The 10,157-nt window shown below is 39.5% G+C and overlaps 1 protein-coding gene across 2 annotated transcripts in view; it reads left to right on the top strand.

Annotated features, from left to right (window-relative positions):
- Nucleotides 1-10,157, top strand: part of slpr (mitogen-activated protein kinase kinase kinase slipper) — a 35,229-nt gene that overhangs the window by 2,891 nt on the left and 22,181 nt on the right. For both annotated transcript variants that reach the window (XR_002680223.2, XM_022832877.2), the window contains exons 2-3: nt 3,623-3,731; nt 4,428-9,945. The gene's annotated coding sequence lies outside the window, so the exon portion shown is untranslated. The remainder of the gene's footprint in view (nt 1-3,622; nt 3,732-4,427; nt 9,946-10,157) is intronic.

Below are 10,157 nucleotides of genomic sequence, written 5' to 3'. Positions count from 1 at the left end.
ATGTATATAGAAAGAGAGGAGGGTTAACAAAGGAGTTTGATGGAAATACTATATAGCGGATTGTCTAGGAAAACCTCTACCTGTAAAATTCCTGTATAAAGTTTTCCGGAACCAATAAACCTAAGAGATTTGATCGATGTCGTTGGCTGCCCAATCATGTCAAAGTAAAGACGAAATAAAATGACGTCTTCCAATCTTTTTGAATGAAAGATATTTATTTTATCGGTCAATCACCGGTAAGCAAATTTCCGAGCAATGTTTATATTTTAAGTGTGGCGTTTAATGAAAAAGGCCTTATAGTTGTCCCAGAAAGCAAACAATTATCTTATTTACATTATCTCTGAGTTTGAAAAACTGTTGTACGCTGCAGTGTCTAAATGAAAACAATACGTCTTCTAATAAGGTGGTGCACCGAACCACATCGCATTGTTGCTGCTGACTGCTTGAAAATACAAGTACCAGTACACAATAATGTTTGAAAATGAGCGCGTTTGAAGATTGATATCCATGAAGCGCTATTAAGCAACACCCCAAAAAATCTGCGTCAGTCTGCAACTCTCAAAATGGCTATATAAAGGGAACACATGGGATAAGCCTGTGAACGGTTTACGCGAAATTAAAGATATGGATAGTGTTTACATTGAAAAAGCATAAATATTGCGAGTGACACATCTAGAAGATGCAAACAGATCGTTAAAATACATGTTGGTATTTAGATAGGGTCTGAACAACAACTCCTAAAAAGGCGTTCGGTTTTAAATACATTTATATATATAGGTGTATATGTTTAACGCAAGTAGTCAGCACTGCTATAGTTTTTGTCCTGGTGTAAATTGTAAAAAATACGTTTATTCCCTTACAGATTTAGTGGATTAGAGATTAAAACAACTCATAGCGGGACCTTTGAACATCTCGTTTAGAATCGATATATATATAGCACCTGGTGGCAAAAAGTCGAATATTTGTCAAAAAACTTTGGAAGAAGCTTTGTCAGTAAGACGTCAAGGCATGCATTAACAGTCAAGAACAGTGGATAACGGAAATTGACTTGTTTGCCGTTTATCTGATGCCTGCAACAACGGGCGGGAAAAAGGAGGGAAAACAAAAACTAGCCAGCTTATCATAACACCATTGGCAGTTCAGTCATTTAGTGGACGGGCCACAGGCGTATCAGAAACTAGACGATAACTTCATATGTAAATTTTGTCAGGCTCGGTGCTATAAGCTTTGTGTCGGCGTACATATCGACCGAACTAGATGGTTAAGTTAACTAGATAAGCGGCCGCCGCCCGTTATTCTTTTATGACTTCAAGGCTCTATATACAAATGGTGTTTGACTTTGACGCTATATATGATTATGTACATGATCTGTGCTATTTATTTCTCTCCCTACATATATATTTTGCTCGTGTGAAAATGATGTAATTGATTATTGATCTGACCTTCGCTGGCCAGTAGTGTTGCCGAATTTACCTTCTAGAGCGGCCAGAGGTAGGGCAACTACGTCTTAAAGTTCATCGATCATATGCGCGGCAGCATGTGTTAATTTTTCTTCAACGTACCTTTGGGTCGACTATCTGCCCGGGAATATTCGACCTCACGACCTGCGTATGCGTAACCGTTTGGGCGACAAATTGATCATGCTTTTTATTGTAAAAAATTCCCGTTCGAACAAAAGTATTTATTTATTCAGCAGTTTCATGTTTACGTAGCATGTTCTATTTATTCGATTCGACATGAAGGGAGTTTATGTGATAACTTAAACGGACTATCAGTATTACAAAGACAGGTGGTATACCGAGATCCATAGAGACGAATTTTCATGGAATAGCAAACCTGATCTTCAACTATACATTTAAAAAGATTAGAATGGTAAAGTTTCTAAGCGTTAAGTGCGCGAAGCATACGACATAAGTATCAACGAATTAGTGTACAAATTTCAGCTTGTATTTGGGTCGTACGTATATAGAAACAAGAGAGATTTCTGCCAGAGGTTCATCTGATCTACTTTCTGCGCATAGCTAAAGCTATAAATGGCGTGTATTCTGGATTTACGATGCTCTTTTAACCCTATACAGTTTTCTCTTATGGAAGTGTACTACTCTCAGAACCCATCCAACTGTAGGCGTGTGATATCCTCTTATACAATATTACAACTACCTCTACTTGCCAGTAGACAAAGTTAAGCACAAAAGCAGAGCAACAAACGGATCGTTTGTATACATGTATTTTTTTTTGAGTGATTTTTTATTGTTTTTAGAAATGTGCAACTCACCGTCAGCGACTTATCGGTCAGTCCATTCTCGCGCCGAGTAACTGCAAGCATCTTTTGGACTACTTCAGATACAAGGAGCCAGTGCGTGGCTTACATTGATATCTAAATATATTTTAATTATTGTTAACAGAGCGTCAACTTTCGCCGTGAAAGCTGAAACTTAAAGCCCCTGTCTGTCTGATAGGATTTTTAGCAAGCTGCAGGTAGGATATAACCATATTCTTCATATCATTATGTAACTCACAAAGCACTATTCATCAGTATATCGTCATGCTCTCTAAACACGACCGAAGCATTCAGATAACAAAGACTATAGTTTTAAGTTATTATCATGTACAGAATAATACTGTGAACGGGCCGGAAACAACAGTCATTTGTCTGTAGGCCGACACCCGCCAAAGACCCCCTTCTCCCAATAGAAAGAGGAACATAAATGTAAATGAGTTAGACCAGAATAAAAAGTAGCTGAGCGCATCAGCTATTAGGATTTTGGAAAAATGATTCAACAGTAAACTTCGCTCTCACGTATAACCCGTGGGTTTTTCGGTGAACAGAGTTACAACGTTACTAACTGCGTCGGTGATTTGTCGCCCCAGCTTGAGCCCTTGAACCCAACCTTTTTTTCCCAATATGCTGATGTGTTACCAGATTGGACCGACGAGTGGCGCAGACAAGTTAAAATACTTCAAACGCTTATTTTGCAAAACACGCCGACTATATTCGACCTGGAGGACAGCTGATAACACTAAATAGAATAAACATGTATAGCGGATACTGACCCAGTTCATAAGAATATACAGTGCCCGCTTCAAGCGCCTCTGCTATGATTGTTAATGCGTATCCCTTTTTTACAACTGGCGTGCTTAATCAGTTATCAGAAGAACCACATTAATTGATTTGGTCCGCGTTTCCCTGCGCTGACCGGCCATTGAAGTTGATATCCGTATGGGTAGTCTTCAGCAGTAACTGTAGCGGTACAGCTGCAGCTGTTACCACCAAACGAAGATCATTATTTTTCGTCCAGAGACTAACAAATAGCAGTCGTTTTCATCATTTCCCAAAAGTAACCAAAAGATAAAAAGATAAGATGTCCTCAAGAAGTGGATTGTTGAACATTAAAGTGGTTGTGAATCCGCGTTCGTTCCATTAGGTTCTTCACTACCTACCTTTACGGTACCGTTAATTCTGCTATGGCCATTTTCAGCAGACAAGTATTCGAACGTTATCTTTAGAAAGTGAACAGCATAGTAATAGAACGAGCGCAATGGTCTTTTATATATCTATATAATGGTCAGTACATGCACACGCAGACACACAGTGACACTTTTCGGCCTTTTCCCATTTCAGGTCCTCTGAGAGAAGGAAGGAATTTTCGGTCAAATATGAATATGACCAAAGAACAAGCGAGACTTACCTACCTACCTACGGTGGAAGTAGCGCATCGCAGAGTAGAAACGTAAATGTTGCCTTTTGTCTGTTAAATTTTATTTTACTTTACCTCCTAAGATGCTAGTCCTTTAAAATTACATTACCTACTGTACTCTAATAAACATATATCTCCAATCATAGACCATTTTATATTCAACTTTGTGTAAGCCAATGAACGATTGAGGGGAGCAGCTGCCAATTTGAGAATCTCGTGTGAAGTGTATATAATCGATCACTAAAAATCACTAAAAAAGTGCCGATATTTTTACAACTTTTCTTTGAGAATTGTATGTGTTTATAATATATATCTAGCTTAACTGCCTAACTAACTTACTACTTCATTTCTATAAATTTCTACTACAAAAAGCTTGTTTGAGATAAAATTTAAAAAAAAACAACAAAAATATATATCCACGAAGTGAAATGTTGACATCTCTAAAAGTTCCACAAGGTTCACGATATTTTGGCGTTTGTAAAAAAATAAAGATAATAAGCAACTTGTGTGTACAGCAAAGATTAATAGGAAAGTGGGTGCACCTCGTATTGGGATAGAGAGATAGTAACATCGTCAACAGTTGTGCGGAACGGAATAAGGGCTCTGCATCGTCCTCACGGCAACCAAAGTCATGATTATTATTGTCTATCGGTGCAAGGAAATGGGTCCGATTAGCAGTAAAAGTAGAATAAATAAATAACTAGATTTTTCCTGAACCTCTTTCGACAGGTGTCCAGCTGAAGGCCAATATCATTTGCAGAGCAGGGTTCACGTCACTCCTCTAAATTGCGAGTGAAAGAGTTCGATAGAAGAAATCACTTCCTTTAAGATTTCTCAAAAATAGTCTGTGACGCCACGGCTAGAATCAGGATAGGAAATGAGCAACTCATCATCATCGTCATCTCAAGTAACAATTGACAAAAAATAAGACCTAAGTAGCATTTCTTGGTCCCAGAGTCATGATAGCGTGACCATCTTTATATTTTTAAGGGTGACGTAATACGTGTCAACTACGGCACCGTTCTATACAAGGTTTTTCATTCAATGGTAAAAAACATCGTGCGGGATTCTATCGATTTCTATAGCGATTGAGGTCATCCACCCCGTCTGGTCACTGGCCACAGTTATGGCATCTAACGGATGAGCTAGCCAGCTACCTCCGTTCTTACAAAAAATTGACTCTAATCATTTAATGCCGCCGTAACGAATGGCCTTTTCTAAAACCAATGTTAATATCAACTGTCCGTTCCCTCGTTTCATAGGCAGGCCAAATCTAACTAAGTGATGAAGCTGCAGATTGTAGTTTAAAACTAATCATCCCAAATTAGGCCTATCAGAACAGAAGAACGGTAGTGATATGCTAAAAAGGTCCATTTACACAAAGATTGTTCTACAAATAATGTGACTTAAAAACCGAATCGACCAACAATGTTAAAAGTTTTCGCGCGGATATCAGCACTAGGTTAAACGTCTCGATTAAGATTAGTCACATGGGGGTTACGACTTCCTTTACGATTTAGCCCATGAAAACGACCATTTGAACTAAGTTAAGGCCCGTTTGCCTTTACTTGTTTATTCGAATCACTTAGTATTTAATATCAATTATGTTTGTTTCTTTTTTTTTCGTGCTTTTGTGCATGACTCTAGACTTCCTTCTAGCGACGAGTATTATAGTACATAATAGCAGAGCAGGCACGTAGGCTCTATTCCAAAAAGGGCAAATTGCCCTTAATAAGCGCAAAGGTCTATCATACCGTAGTGAGTTTTATTACAAAGTTTAACAAGATGTATAAGGCACATTTTTATTTGAGGTTTCGTAGAGAAATACAATATAAAGACGATAAGAACATGATTTAAATGTGGAATAAACGCGATGTGCAAAAATTATATCTGTAGAGTCTGAATGGTTTTGAATGGTGGTAAAGAAGGGAAAGTTCAGAGTGTTTTGTTTACGACGCTCACGTAGTGCTCTATAAAGGTTGCAGATTGTATTGTCCGGTAGCAAAGACAAAGCTTAATTAGTTGACTGTTACATTTCTGGCTAATTAAGTTGAAATACCAATTTAAAGGACGAACTTGGCAAAGCTCACACTTGACGTAGCTAATAAGCGAGGTGAAACTTGCGCAAGTTTATTCATTTCTGTCCCATAAGAATTAGGCAGATGAATATAGAAAACTTCCTGTAGAAAAACAGTACCGGTTTCATTATCGGTAGTTGTTTCCGTACTGATAATATTCCAAACAAATAGCAGTACTGGCCGTTACAGTGAGAGTTATATTTTTCTAACTTTAATTCAAATAATAACCTTATACAAAAAAAAATTTTAAATGTTATGAGACAATTTTTTTGGAGAAGACATTTGCCGTTCATCCTAATAGGAAGATAATTACCATATAGTTGATAGAGTTATTAAATGTGTTTGATTTAACAAATTATGTAACTATTAAATTGTTCAGTACATATTGCATTAAATTTGTTTGCATGTTAAATGTAAGGCAGAAGTTATTGGGTATATGCTTTGAAAAATGGGTTTCGAACTTACGAAGCAATACATTTTTACTCTATGCAAGTGTCTATATTGCAATACGTCAGAAAAAAGGCTAAAAGCAACTATAGCCTACTTTGTTTGATGGCAAACCAATTATAATTGTTGATTCTGTTTTATAAAATAATCTGCTGTTGCACATGCTGGATAGAAGCTTGGAAAGGGTCGAGGCTAATTAGGGAAAGTGCTCACTTATTTAGATTTTAGATCTTCAATGATGCGTTATTGAAACATGTTTATTCCTCCAAATTTGTTCGGCCAATACGTTTCTTCTGTTGAAGTTACGCTCAATTGTGAGTTACAAAGAGTTACATTATGCTTATATTCGCCTGAAAATTACTTCGTTTCTCTCGTGGCTGCTTATATTTGGTTTAAAACAGAACAAGGCCACCTTTGACTGATCGTTATTTAATGATCTATCAACGTATCATATCAGAGTATCGCTATATGGCAGGATGTAGAAAATAAAAGTTTTGAATTGTACGCTACTTTAGCATTGTGTATTTGCACATTACAGAGCGAAAATTAGTAACAACAGTTTAATCGAGTTTCAAACTGGTGCTCCCTAGGTATAGGGCATGATTCCTATGTGTCACTTTATATGAAGTTTGTTTCACTTATTCGTTCTATTACAACGCGTATTCTGCGACCATAGCGCACACACTTAGTAATCAGAAAGACGTAACGTATAAATTTCTCGGACTTGATAGGTTTAGCATCGCAGTTAGCGCTTGTGCTCCTAGCCGTTTTCGATAAGCCACACGTGTCAACAGTCACAATTTTTTTTCGACAAATTGTTAAGATAGTGTGCACTATATGTAAAAACTAAGGAACGATGCGGGCCATTGTTGCTACATCAGTCGAAGGCAACAAGTTCTTAAAGTCGTACCGTCTTATGCTTTCTGGCTACGTCATTCTCTAGCCAACTATTGAGTTCAATTATTTTCAAATGATATACGTATGTTTAGCATTGAACTTCTTTGTCTGACAACACCATGTCGATCTACATTAAGCTGGGTCTAAAATGACAGATTAACATTAGTGAACATCTGTCTGCCTGTATTCTGAAATCAGCAGGGCACACAAATCATATTTTTCTCACTCTCACACTCGCTTCCTACATAGCTATTGTCACGTCTCCTATTAGTCAAACGTAATTGGGCAAAAGAACTGGGCTAGTTTGAAGCACAAGACCCAGTGAACCCATATCGAAGCTTTAGATGCCTAACTCTACCTATCTCGTCATTGTTATAGCCAGAACAATAGTGTAAATATTAAAATTCGATCTTGCACAGCAGCAGTTTACATGAAAAGTCTACTACATACCCATTTAATTGCCTGACATTCCTATAACATTATGTTATTAATGTTTTATTCAAGGGTCCGTAGTGTGTTTCGTATTACTGTGACATGGCACCAAATGACGTTGGTTTGTTCCTATGCGAAGATTTCACCTTACATCAACAATGTAAAACACTTCACTAATCTCTCTGTTCGTGATTGGCGATGCAGTAGAATGAAATAACTGAGATTACCTAGATTGAGCCCCGTTCCCCAGGCCCACCGGGTGTACTAAATTGTATCACATTATGTGTTATAACATTGAGCAAATATGTGCTATTTTTACAAAACAGAAACTGTGTGTAGATCAGTGAGCTGCTTGTTAGAAACTCAACATAAAACAGAAACGAGACATGTCCCGATTACGCACTGAAAAGTTCTAAAAGCGGTGATAGTATAGTTGCGTTATTACATGTCTCACGCAGTCCCTTGAACTCATTTTTCACGTGCGCAATCGAGCAGACAGTAAAACGCCTCGTCAATTACAAGGATTAGAATCCACTGAAAATGATTTGAGAAACGACCTAAATAAACTAAGTTGTTCCCAGGGGGGCGACCCGCCTGCCCCATAGCTGCATCCATCCAATGCGTTTATCCGTTGAGCACAATGGCGCTTTGCAGTGGGCTGATAATGCTGGCAGTCGCCTTGATCGATCGACTGTTGCTGTCGTCTTCTCTATTGTTATTATGGACGAGCGAGTGAATCTGTAAGGTTGATCGTCTGCGTGAGCACAGCATCCGTGCATTTGGCTAGGAGTCAGGTTGTTGTGTTATTCGCTGAAGCTGACTGCTTTTCGTTAGTGTTGTGTCAGTGCTAAAGGCTCTGTGTGCTCCGCTATCATAGTCGCCGCCGCCGCCGCCGCCGCGTCTTCTGCAGTTTGTGATGCTGCTGTTCATAGCAGGCAAAGCAGTGGTCTGTAGAAGAAGGGTGTCGTTGGGGCAGCTGCGGCTGATCGCTATTATGGCGATGGAGCTGCCGCTACGTATGGCTGTTTTGGCAGAGGCAGGCTGCCCGTCTGGCTGGTGGTGATATGGATGTTACGATAGTGGCTATTATTGCGGGCAGTGATGATTGGGTAAAGATGCTCAGTGCTTCCATTTCTTCAACCAATGTACTGTTAGTGTTAAGTGTAAAATGGTGTAAAAGTGATTGAGTTTTTTCGCTACGCAACGTACCAATTAGTCAGTCGTTCATTCTTCAACGAAACGAATCCAGCAGCACTTGGCTCTCGCGCTCTGGGTGAAATGAAGTTTTGAGTAGCCTCGTTCCTCTGTGTATGTGTGTGTGTATGTGTGTCTATGTGTGTGCATGTGCACGTATCGGGATAGCATCCGTTAGGAGCTATATTTTACTCAACACTGCACTGCGAGTAACGTCGTACCTGACCTGACTATCCAGCACATATGTATCGCACACACAGAAGACGTATTCCACTCATCGTCGGTCAACAGAGGTAGTATTAGCAGCATCGATAATTCGGCACTGTCGCATGATTGCCTTTAGTTGTACTTTTACGCTACTTCTATGATGAGGTGCGCCTATGTGTACAACTTTGTCGTTCGACGAGAACAAACTATGATAGTGTGTGGACATTTACTATTTTAGTTAACGATAATAACAATAGCTGGGAAGCAAGTTCCAATCCATTCCGTCAGTTCTGCTTGTTAGTGCTGACACCGGGAGAGTTCATCTGTGCAAGCAGCAATCAACCTTACAGCGGGTAACGGCGCCGCGAGCTCAAGAGAGGTGACGCCCCCCAGAAGGGCGCACAAGCGGGGAAACATAGCTGAATGGACTGCGTCCGGCATGAGCTGACGAAAATAACAGAACTACAGGAACACAACAGTGACCAGGAATACAAGCTCTAATCTAGGCGAAAGGAAAGAAGCGGCAAATCTGTAAACGTACTACTATCAAGCAGGGGAGTTTGATAAGGATTTGATATATTGATGAACAAATGAATGAAGAACCTTTATTTGCCATCGCGTGCTGCTGTCTCCAGCAGTCGACTGATTATTGCGGCTGCTGCTGCTGCTGCTCTTCCTGTCGCAGTCGACGATAATATTAGTATACGTATTAATACCGATTATTGTCGTATACGGAAAAAGCGAGGGGCGACGTTCACAGTTGCCGCAACAGCATTTGATACCTCCCCCGCATCGAAAACGAGGATTATTCCACGGCCGTCCCAGTGCGCGGGGGCGTGCCCTCTCTTCTATAGAAGCAACAGCAACAACGACAACAACAACAACAACAACAACAACTACTACTACTACTACTACGACTACTGCTGCTGCTGCTGCCAAACCAGTGGAAAAGACCTTCTTCAGTCGTCGCTCTGGATGGACACCCTGGCGAGGTAAATAAAAATGCGGTGAATGTTTTACGTGGCCACATACGAAGGAAAATAGTTAAGAACAGAAAAGTAGTGATTTGGTTCGAATGCACGGAACCACACCTTGACTACCTTAAGTAAGCAATGTTTCATACGTTCAACGTTTTTTCTTCTGTACCTAGAAGAGGAACAAGTACGATGTTTATCTAAGTAGTTATTTCACATATCTCTGATGA

The sequence above is a fragment of the Varroa jacobsoni genome, unplaced genomic scaffold, assembly GCF_002532875.2.
Source record: "Varroa jacobsoni isolate VJ856 unplaced genomic scaffold, vjacob_1.0 scaffold_420, whole genome shotgun sequence".
NCBI lineage: Eukaryota > Metazoa > Arthropoda > Arachnida > Mesostigmata > Varroidae > Varroa > Varroa jacobsoni.
This window is presented reverse-complemented; position numbering and strand designations above follow the sequence as displayed.